Raw genomic sequence first — 9,020 nt, forward strand, 5'->3', positions numbered from 1 at the left:
TTGTGATCTTGAACACAGGCCTAGAGGACAGACTCTTCACTGCCTGAATTAAAATCTTGCCCTCGGTTACCCTAGGCAAAGTTAATGACTATAATTTATTAAAAGGTCTATAATGACTTGTTAAATGATGTTGAAAATGGTAGTTGCATGCAAACAAGTCATAAAATGTCCTGACAAACAAAATGTTTGCACTGTACTTGCTTTCAAATGGAGCATAGCAGTTAAAAGTCATCCATTTTTCACCTTTGGGGGGGCCAAGAACAATGTATTAACTATATACATTTGCATCTACCATACACATCCAGGTGCCCTATACTGTTCTGTTTGTTGGTACCTCAAATGCAACTGTGTGATGGTTTCCTTCCCATGATCTGCATTCCACAGACTTCACAAGAACAGCACCTACAGTGGAGTCTGCATGGTAAGCACCAAGTGAACCCACTGTGAACAACCTCTCTCATGGCTGTGTCTCTCTAGCAATGTGCTCTCAGTGAAGCAGCACCTTTCCTTGTGAGAACCAGGAAAGTATCCATAGGCAGTGCCTCCCAAGAGGCAGGGCTGGCGAGAGAGGAAGGCATTCATGCACAGGTGACCTCACCTCTTCTGTGTGTACTGATGTTATTCATAAAACACCTTCATAGCTATTAAAGAAAAACTTGGTATTATAGACTGGCAATATTTCTTTGGTATTTAGCATTTGCAAGGGACCCTGCATGGCTGGAACTCAAAAAAGCTTCCAACATTCAAATTATTTTCTCCTGTTCCCAGGGTCATTCTCTCTCACCACACCCTCTTGCAAATCTCCTGATATCCTGTCTCTGAAGCTCAGGTCGCCAGCCAAAAATTATATCAAAGCCCAGAGCTAATTGTTTAAGCTCCTTCTATAGTTATAAAGAGGAAGAAAAGCTTCAAAAGATGAAAACACCTGAAATGATGAGGGGTACAGAGCTGCCTGCCCACAGCTGGTAGGGAATGGATGTCTCAGAGCCCTTGACCCTCATCAGGGAACTACTCAGGAGCTGGAGCCTGACATGTTGTCCCGAGCATAGGAATATTTTCAAGAGTAGAAACAGACTGATGAAATCCATAGAAGATTTTAGAATATTTTTTCATGTTATTTGCACTTATATGTGTGACTTTGCATTTATTTAAGGGCTTGAATATTGCTCTTATCTTGATATAAGGCTTATTTGGTTACTTCTTTCTTTCCTAGGCTGGGGAGGCCTCTCCCATTCCAGTTTGAGGTACACATGGTGGCAGTGTCCTGACCTCAGAACAGACCTGTTAGTGCAAGATGTGGTACTGGTTGTCCCACTGCCTCTTCCATCTGTCTTTGCACAGCATCAAGGAGGAAAAGGGAAAAAAACCAGCAGTAACAGATGTGCTTTCATTCCTCACTTTCAAGGGTGAGATTTCCTTTTTATGGAGAGGTCTCTCAAATTATTTACTATTGGAGCCTGATATTTTTAATAGCACCTTCTTCCACCAAAGAGCAAATTATTCTGTAAAAAAGCCAGTTCTTTGCCTCTGCCAGCTGCATGCAAGTACAAAATTACAAAGCACTCACTTAGATGAAGTGAATACTTCATTAAACAATTAAGCAATAAGGCAGAACAAAGGCTGTGGTTTCCAGGCCTTGTTCTGTAATTGTATCCTAGAGCATTAGGAGAACCAGTGCTCAAACACAGGGGTGCAATTTAGGTTAGGATTATCCTCTAATAGCCTTGTCCTGTGGGATTAGGGGATTGCCACAATGGGGAATTATTTTATCCATCAATGGCAATGTAAAATGCATGATTTGTCCCTGAAGATCTGGAGGTGAGGATTCCCATCCCTCTTTCCTCCTTTCATCTTCTTGTAATGCCTTGAGTAGAAGCTTTTATCTCTGCTTTCACTTTCTGAACCATGAAGGGTATTCCCCAGTCCAGTTTTTATGGAGATACAGTCTCAGAACCCAAGTTCACAAGTAAATATCCCAAACACACTGTGGACATTCTGAGCTTGAGGGACGCTGAGGATGGAAAATGTGTGAGCCAGTCTGTTGGACAAGGTTAAGTTTGTGCTGAAGTTTTCTGTTCACCTCATATGCAGCCACTGGACTTCCATGGAAAACTGAGAGGCTCCTGAAGAGATAAGGCAGAAGCGGGTTTCGATGGCTGATAAACAGAGACTGTTTGGATTGCAGATGGAATTTAAATGTCTAAAGTCCATCTACATTCTGCTACAGAAGTCTAAACCCCTTTCCTGGTCTAGTAAAGGCCTGATTCAGCTCATAATTAAATTACTGGGATTTGTTCTACTGACTTGAAGTTGACCCTGGGCAGAGCCCACAGCCCCACTAGAATCCCTTTCCAGAATATCCTGGATGACAGTGGCAAGTCCTTCCCTCAAACATGATCTACAGGGAACCCACCCCTCCATCCTGCTCTCCTCCTCCATAAACCATTCAGTCCTGCTGAAACAGAAAATAGAGCTCAAATGCAAAATACAGCTCGCTGGATGACAGGACACCCTGTCCTTGGGAACTGGAATTAAGATCATCCAGGCACATATCATGGGCCAATAGAATACCATTAGAAGAATTAACTTTCAGTTCTAAGAGAAATCAAACCAGAAATTAAAAAAAAAAAAGAAAAAAAAGAAAAAGAAATTGTAAATAAAAGAAAAAGAAAAAAACACAAACCACAAAACCCCACAGCAATTTTAAAAAGTTATTAATTAAAAACAGGTTTATTTCCAAGTATATGTATTTTATGTTGTCTTGGAATAAATAATTTTCTATATTTCTTTGATTCTAGTTGCACTTCTCCCCTTTGGAAATAATAGGATTAATATTTAATTCAATTCAGTGACATATGTCTCCATTCCCCACAGGAAAATAAGTTACATTAATTTTAAACTCACTGACACTGGAAAATAACCAGTTGTTTATACTCATTGGGATGTATGGGAGAACAAACTTATCATTAAATGTCAGAAAACATGTTTTAAATAGCAGAAGCAAGGAACAGCTATTAAAATCAAGCCACTTTTAACCAGATACTGCAACACCATTAGAAAGCTGTCCCACCCCCCTCTAAACAAAACACAGGAAAAGGGAAGTATTTGCTCTCAGAGTAGGATCTGCTGAAGGAAAAGATGAAAGATTAGATCTGATGGAGGATTTAGGAGCCGAAACTAGAATTTAAATGCAAGTGAGGTACTAAGTGCCAAAAATACACCCCAGCTTCCCTTTCTCTCCCCCCAGGTGAACTGCAGACAAAACCTGAAGGCAGCACAACTCATTACGGAACAACTTCTTCCTCTGCAGCCTTCTCCTAGTACCTGCAAATCTTGTCTCACCAGTGAGGTGCACTAACACCAGAAGTAAGGAGAGGAGAGACATCAGGTCCGACTTCCTAGACAACTCTCTAGTATGCCTGTGAGATCAAGCAAGGAAGAGGAACATGGCTTCATGGAGAGAAGGCAGTAGGAAACCACAAAGGCAGTAGAGAGAGTTCCGCGGAACAAGGGTAGGTCCCGAGGCATGGGTGGGGTAGGGGTGATGGTGGGGGAGGCAGAAGGGATTGGGGACAGTGACCTGGCCTCTGCAGTGCAGGGAGGAGTTAAGGTACCAAAGAGGGAGGGGGCAGCTGGGAATCTGGGTATCCAGAAGGCAGAAGGAAGACTGAAGGTTGGTCGGAGAGATGTTAATAACCACAGCTCGTGATGCCTCCAGCTCTGCTTTTGTACAGGGAAAGAACCACACTGCCCACAGCAGCCTCAGGGCCATTTCTCAATTAATTTATAACACAACCTGGAAATTAGATATTCTTCTGGCTTAATCACAAACAGGGCTAAACGCTACAGGCGTTCCTAAAGAGTACACAATAAAGACTGTGTCTGCTCTCCACAGATCCTATCTCGACTATTTTTCACAGCAAGTGACGGTATCTCAAGTGCTTGTCTAGGAAGTGCCCACCTAGAAGACTCCATTGTCTCTGAACTGCCAGACTGTTCAAACTCAACACACACGTACCCTGACCACCAGGGGAGAGATGGAAGTTGCTCTCTGCAGCTCATAAATATTCCTGTCCCTACAGCAGTGGATCTGCTTTCAGATCTGTCTCCCTCAAAGTTTTCGTCCCCCAGCAGTCCAAACCAAATGCAAAAACATCTGGGTAAAAATAAGAGATACAAGCACCTCCCAAAATGATCACTGAATCATAGAACAGCCCAGGCTGGAAGTGACCTCAAAACATCATCAAGTCCAGTCTTTCATGGAGAAGGGAGCCTTAATGAGATTATGTAGCACCCTGTCCAGTCACGTACTGAAAACCTCCAGTTCTACCTGGTTCCTTGGGGAGTTTGTTCCAGTGAGTGACTGTTCTCACCATAGAAGATGTTTGTTATATGAAGATGAAACCTCTCCTTGAGCAATTTGTACTCATTGCCACTTGTCTTCTCCATGTGGCTCCTTGAGAAGAGAGAGCCTCCACTCCCCTTGTAGTAACCCTTTAAGTGCTGGAATACTGTGATAAGGTCCCCCAAAGTCTTCTCCAAGGAGAGAAGACCTAACTCGTTCTGTCTTTTTTCACAGGGCAGGCTCTCCAGCCTTCTGATCATCTTGGTGACCCTTCTTTGGACCCTCTCCAGTCTGACTGTGCCTTGAATTGCACAGACCAGGACCAAACAGAGTACTCCAGGTGTGGCCTGGCCTCTAATGGGGTTTTGGGTTATGTTGTCCCAGGTGCAGGACCTTGCCTCTTCTCTAGTTTGATGCCTTTTCCTGGTCTTAAAATCAAGAGTCACACACGGTTAGAAGGGGAAAAGGGATTTTACCTTGGTATTTATTTTAAGGATCCTTAGGTGTACACGTCCAGGTCATATGCATCGAGATGCACCCTGCCAAGTCTATCTATGCCTCTGTCTTTTTCTCTGTTCCTCACCCCCCTCCCCAACACTGGGTATAACATTACAGGTTGTACTAATTAGCATATCTATCCAAGATTCCCCAATGAGAGGCTCAAGTGAGCCCCCCTCCCCAAGGAACCTTCCCCTGGATGGTTCTATCTTGGTTTACAGAATGTGTTCTGGAGAGGACCTTGGGGTCTGGGGCACACTGATCTTTAGCTACAAAGCTTCTAAAATGTTTAGTCTCTTAGCTTAACAAACAAGTCCAAGAATGTAGGCAAGAAGCACTAGGAATACAGAAGTTGTAAAAAGGTATAACAGGGGTATAAAGGAAAAGGCAAAAATCTTTATGGCATCAGTTAAATAAACCTCATACAGTTCTTACTAGTGCACTCTTCCAGCCCATCCAGGTGTCTCTGCAAGATCACTGTCACTTCTCACATGTCCACCTCACCACCCAGTTTAGTGTCATTAGCAAACCTGGGGAGTGAGCATTCAATCTTGCCCTGTTTGTTTTCAGCTGTTTCACTAGGCCAACCTGCCTGACCACAAAACAAAAGCCACAGAGTTGGCAGGAGGGAGACAGCAAGTGACATCTGGGCCGGGATATCTGACTGCTACTGAGGCACAGGCAAAGCCCCAAGTTTTGGTTACTGTAAGTTTATCTCATTGCTTGGAAATGCATTCTGCCAGCTAGGCACTGAAAAGCAAGGAGTGCTGTGACACTGAAGCCTTCCTTTGGCTCTGGCTGGAAGTGCCCTGCCAAAAAAAGGAAGTGGTCAATCACGGGGAAGAGTTGTATGAATCAGTCCTGGAACACATTTCGTGTGGGATTACTGATTGTAAACAATAATAGTGACCTGCTGTTGGTACAGTACTTTGGACAACAAGCCATGCTCTTGTCTGGAGGTTTCCTATAGCCACTCTTATGCAAATAACAAGTCATGATAATACCATGTTTATCACAACACTAAGTCAACCATAATGACTGTAAATGTAACCTGACCTTCACTTTGGCTAAACCCTATTTCTTTCATGGTTATCTCATATCTCAGTGCATATTTATTTCCCTACTTTGTCTATCTGTTGCCTGTTCTTTTACTTTACATACACTGCCTTGCACAAGGGGCTCTGAACTTTAACTGTAGAGCTTTCTAAGCCTACTCAAATTCAAGTAAATTACAGATAGCTTCCCATCAGTCTATGTTTCCTTTCTGACTGCTCAGTTCTACCAATTCTTATCAAATCCAGGCCACATATAGAGAAAAAGGAAAGACAGACCCAAAATGAAAACTATTTGTGAAAAAGTCCAAAACAGGTGAATAAAATCCTCTTTGATCCCAGTTGTTTAGTTCAGTTTGTCTACTCTCTGCTATTTGCAGTAGCAAATACAGTGAGCACATTCTGTGAGAAGAAACATGAATTTTGGCCTGTAACACAAGGCAGAGGAGTCAGATTGGCAAGAGGAGTTTTATAAACATGGGCTTGTTCTCGCAGCTCTGTTTTGGGCAGCATTACCAGCGTACTGACACTGACAGCTGGATGTGTCACCCTCCACTGATGCTGGAGTATGATAGAAGAAATTAGAAACACACATAAAATACTGTTTTGCTACATTAAGTAGCAACCAGAAATGTCAGTATCACATGTTAATTAATGATTAATGCTGGAGGAAGGAGATGCATACCTCACATATTTTTAAACTGGTATAACAAGTTTTCACCGAGCAGAGGAGGGAAGTTCTCTATAATACACAGTAATGGGCTGTGTACTTGGAACTGTGCTCCATGAATTTCCCCACCTTCAGGACAGAATGTGTCAACACACAGTGTCAACACAGTCCTTGAATAAACTCGGTGCCAGGATTAGCTATCAGTAATGTTGAAGAACGAGGAAAGAGGGAAAAAACATACAAATGATGATCAAAAGGAAAAAAATTCTTTTGGACACACCTGGGGTAGAAAAACGTTGACAGGGCACATTTTTAATGTGAGACTATGTCTGATATTACAAGGTGATGAGAGTATACCGAGAAATAAAGAAAATAACACTGTGGAGCTGATAAAGCCCTGGAACTGTAAAATCTTCCTCAGTGTGATGTCCTACTTATTAAGGAGAATTTTAGCTCAGGCAGGTTGAATTAGCATATTGAAGTTAGCACTGAAGTTATCTAACATTCCACCTTGATGAATCTCAAAGCACTCTCCATCTGTGTATTGATGTTCCCACACTGGAAATTGGTAAAGTACACGCTTGCCTTTAATTCTTGAATTAAATGTTCCCAGAACAGAGATGCACTCCTTAGCTGGGGTGTCCATGCTATATGCTGTAGACACCACTCCCACTTTGCTCTTTGATGAAATAAGGAAATTTCCTCTCCTGTGCTGTTGTGTAACAGTTGTTACACAGGACAGGCATGTGATCCTATACCAAGTTGTTGCCAGAGCCAAGAATAAAAGAGAAAGGTGGGATTCATTTAGCCTAACATCAGCAAACTCAAAGCTTGTCCCCCAGTCAAGAGAGACACATAGGACTCTGGTCAGGCTTCACTGCTACAACAACATGTTTCCTCACAATGTGATTTGTCCAACCTGACCTAAGATGGTGGAAATTCCCTTTCTCTCTTGGCTGTAGAATGACCAAACCTCTTAGATTAGGCACCAGCTTTAACATAACCAAAAATTACATAAGGTAAATATCTTCTTGGAGTCTCATTCATTTCTTTCCTCCTGGACACTGCTACTGTAGCTTTGGAGAATACTTTAAAAAAAAAGCTATAGACTAGGATTGGTCTTACCTTGTTGACCCTCACTGATCCACCTTGCACAGCTCCCCCTTCCCTGTTCTGTTACACCATTTATTTGGGTAGGGTCACATCTTTTTGAAACATTTCCATCTTCCATACTTTGAGGAACTTCTTGCTTTAGGAATATTTCAGCCACTACAGCATGGGTGAAAAATAATGATTTCTGAGAGCAGCTTGAAATTTTTACAGCATAATATAAGTCAAACTGTTAATTTGCTGGCTGCTGTGGCCTTGCACAATGAAGGAGGGAGAGGACACGATCACCTGATAAATACTTGTGAGTATGACGATATATTGGTAATAAATAAGAGTACAAATAGGCAATATTTGTTATTGAGCTGTTAAATATATGGGTGGCACAGATTAACAAGGCGTGCAAACCTTTTCCCCACTGAGGAAGCAGACTCAAGCAGTTGTGATAGTAGTTTTTTCTCTTCTTTCACCTTCACCATTTCCCGGTAGTTTAGTGGAGGGACAAGCCCCTCAGATACCAGATCCAACATAATTTATGCCCCATAGAACAGTTTGGGTTGGAAGAAGGCCTTGAAGACCATCCGATTCCAAGCCCCTGTGACAGGCAAGGGCACCTTCAACTAGCCCAGGTTGCTCAGAGCCCCATCCAGCCTGGCCTTGAACACTTCCAGGGATGGGGCATTCACAACTTCCCTGGGCATTATCAGGGCAGGTTTTACCTCCAGATTCTGCGGCAGTCAAAGGCGTCACTGTCCCCTCTCCCACTGTGCCCACCATGGCACCCCGCCCTTTGCCCTCACGGGGTGGCTGTGGAGACCCATATCCCCGACACAGAATTACAGAATCAGTCAGGTTGGAAGGGACCACAGTGGTCAAGCAGGGCCATCCCAGAGCACACAGCACAGGATTTTGTCCAGACAGTTCTGGAATATCTCCGGTGAAGGAGACTGCACCCTCTCTAGGCAACCTGTTTCAATGCTTTTGGTCACCGCACAAGACAGAAGTTTTTCCTCTTGTTCAGGTGGAAGTTCCTGAGCATCAGTTTCTGCCTCTTGTCCTACTGGATGGCACCACCGAGCAGAGCCTGGTCCATCCTCTGATACCCTCCCTTTAGATACTGATAGACACTGATGAGGTCCCCTCTCAGTCACCTCTTCCCAAAGCTGATCAGGCCCATTTCCCTCTTTCCTCACGAGTGAGATTTCCCAGACCCTTGACGAACTTCGTAGCTCCAACACACTGGGCTCCACTCCTGGGGCGGGGCAGAGCGGCAGAGAAGCCCCTCAGCCCCGACGGCACCACAGCCGCCCTTCAGGGGGGACGACTCCCTCCCTCACGCCTTACCCCG

The 9,020-nt window shown here is 43.6% G+C and overlaps 1 long non-coding RNA gene across 1 annotated transcript; it reads right to left on the minus strand.

Annotated features, from left to right (window-relative positions):
• Positions 1–464: 464 nt before the first annotated feature.
• LOC138104532 (uncharacterized) lies at positions 465–9,018 on the minus strand. The gene is made up of 3 exons (XR_011148105.1): positions 8,824–9,018; positions 7,691–7,834; positions 465–2,123 (listed from the first exon to the last, which is right to left on the minus strand). It is a non-coding gene; the product is annotated as an uncharacterized lncRNA (long non-coding RNA).
• Positions 9,019–9,020: the final 2 nt, after the last annotated feature.

This window comes from Aphelocoma coerulescens, chromosome 1A, assembly GCF_041296385.1.
Source record: "Aphelocoma coerulescens isolate FSJ_1873_10779 chromosome 1A, UR_Acoe_1.0, whole genome shotgun sequence".
In the NCBI taxonomy this organism is placed as follows: Eukaryota; Metazoa; Chordata; class Aves; order Passeriformes; family Corvidae; genus Aphelocoma; species Aphelocoma coerulescens.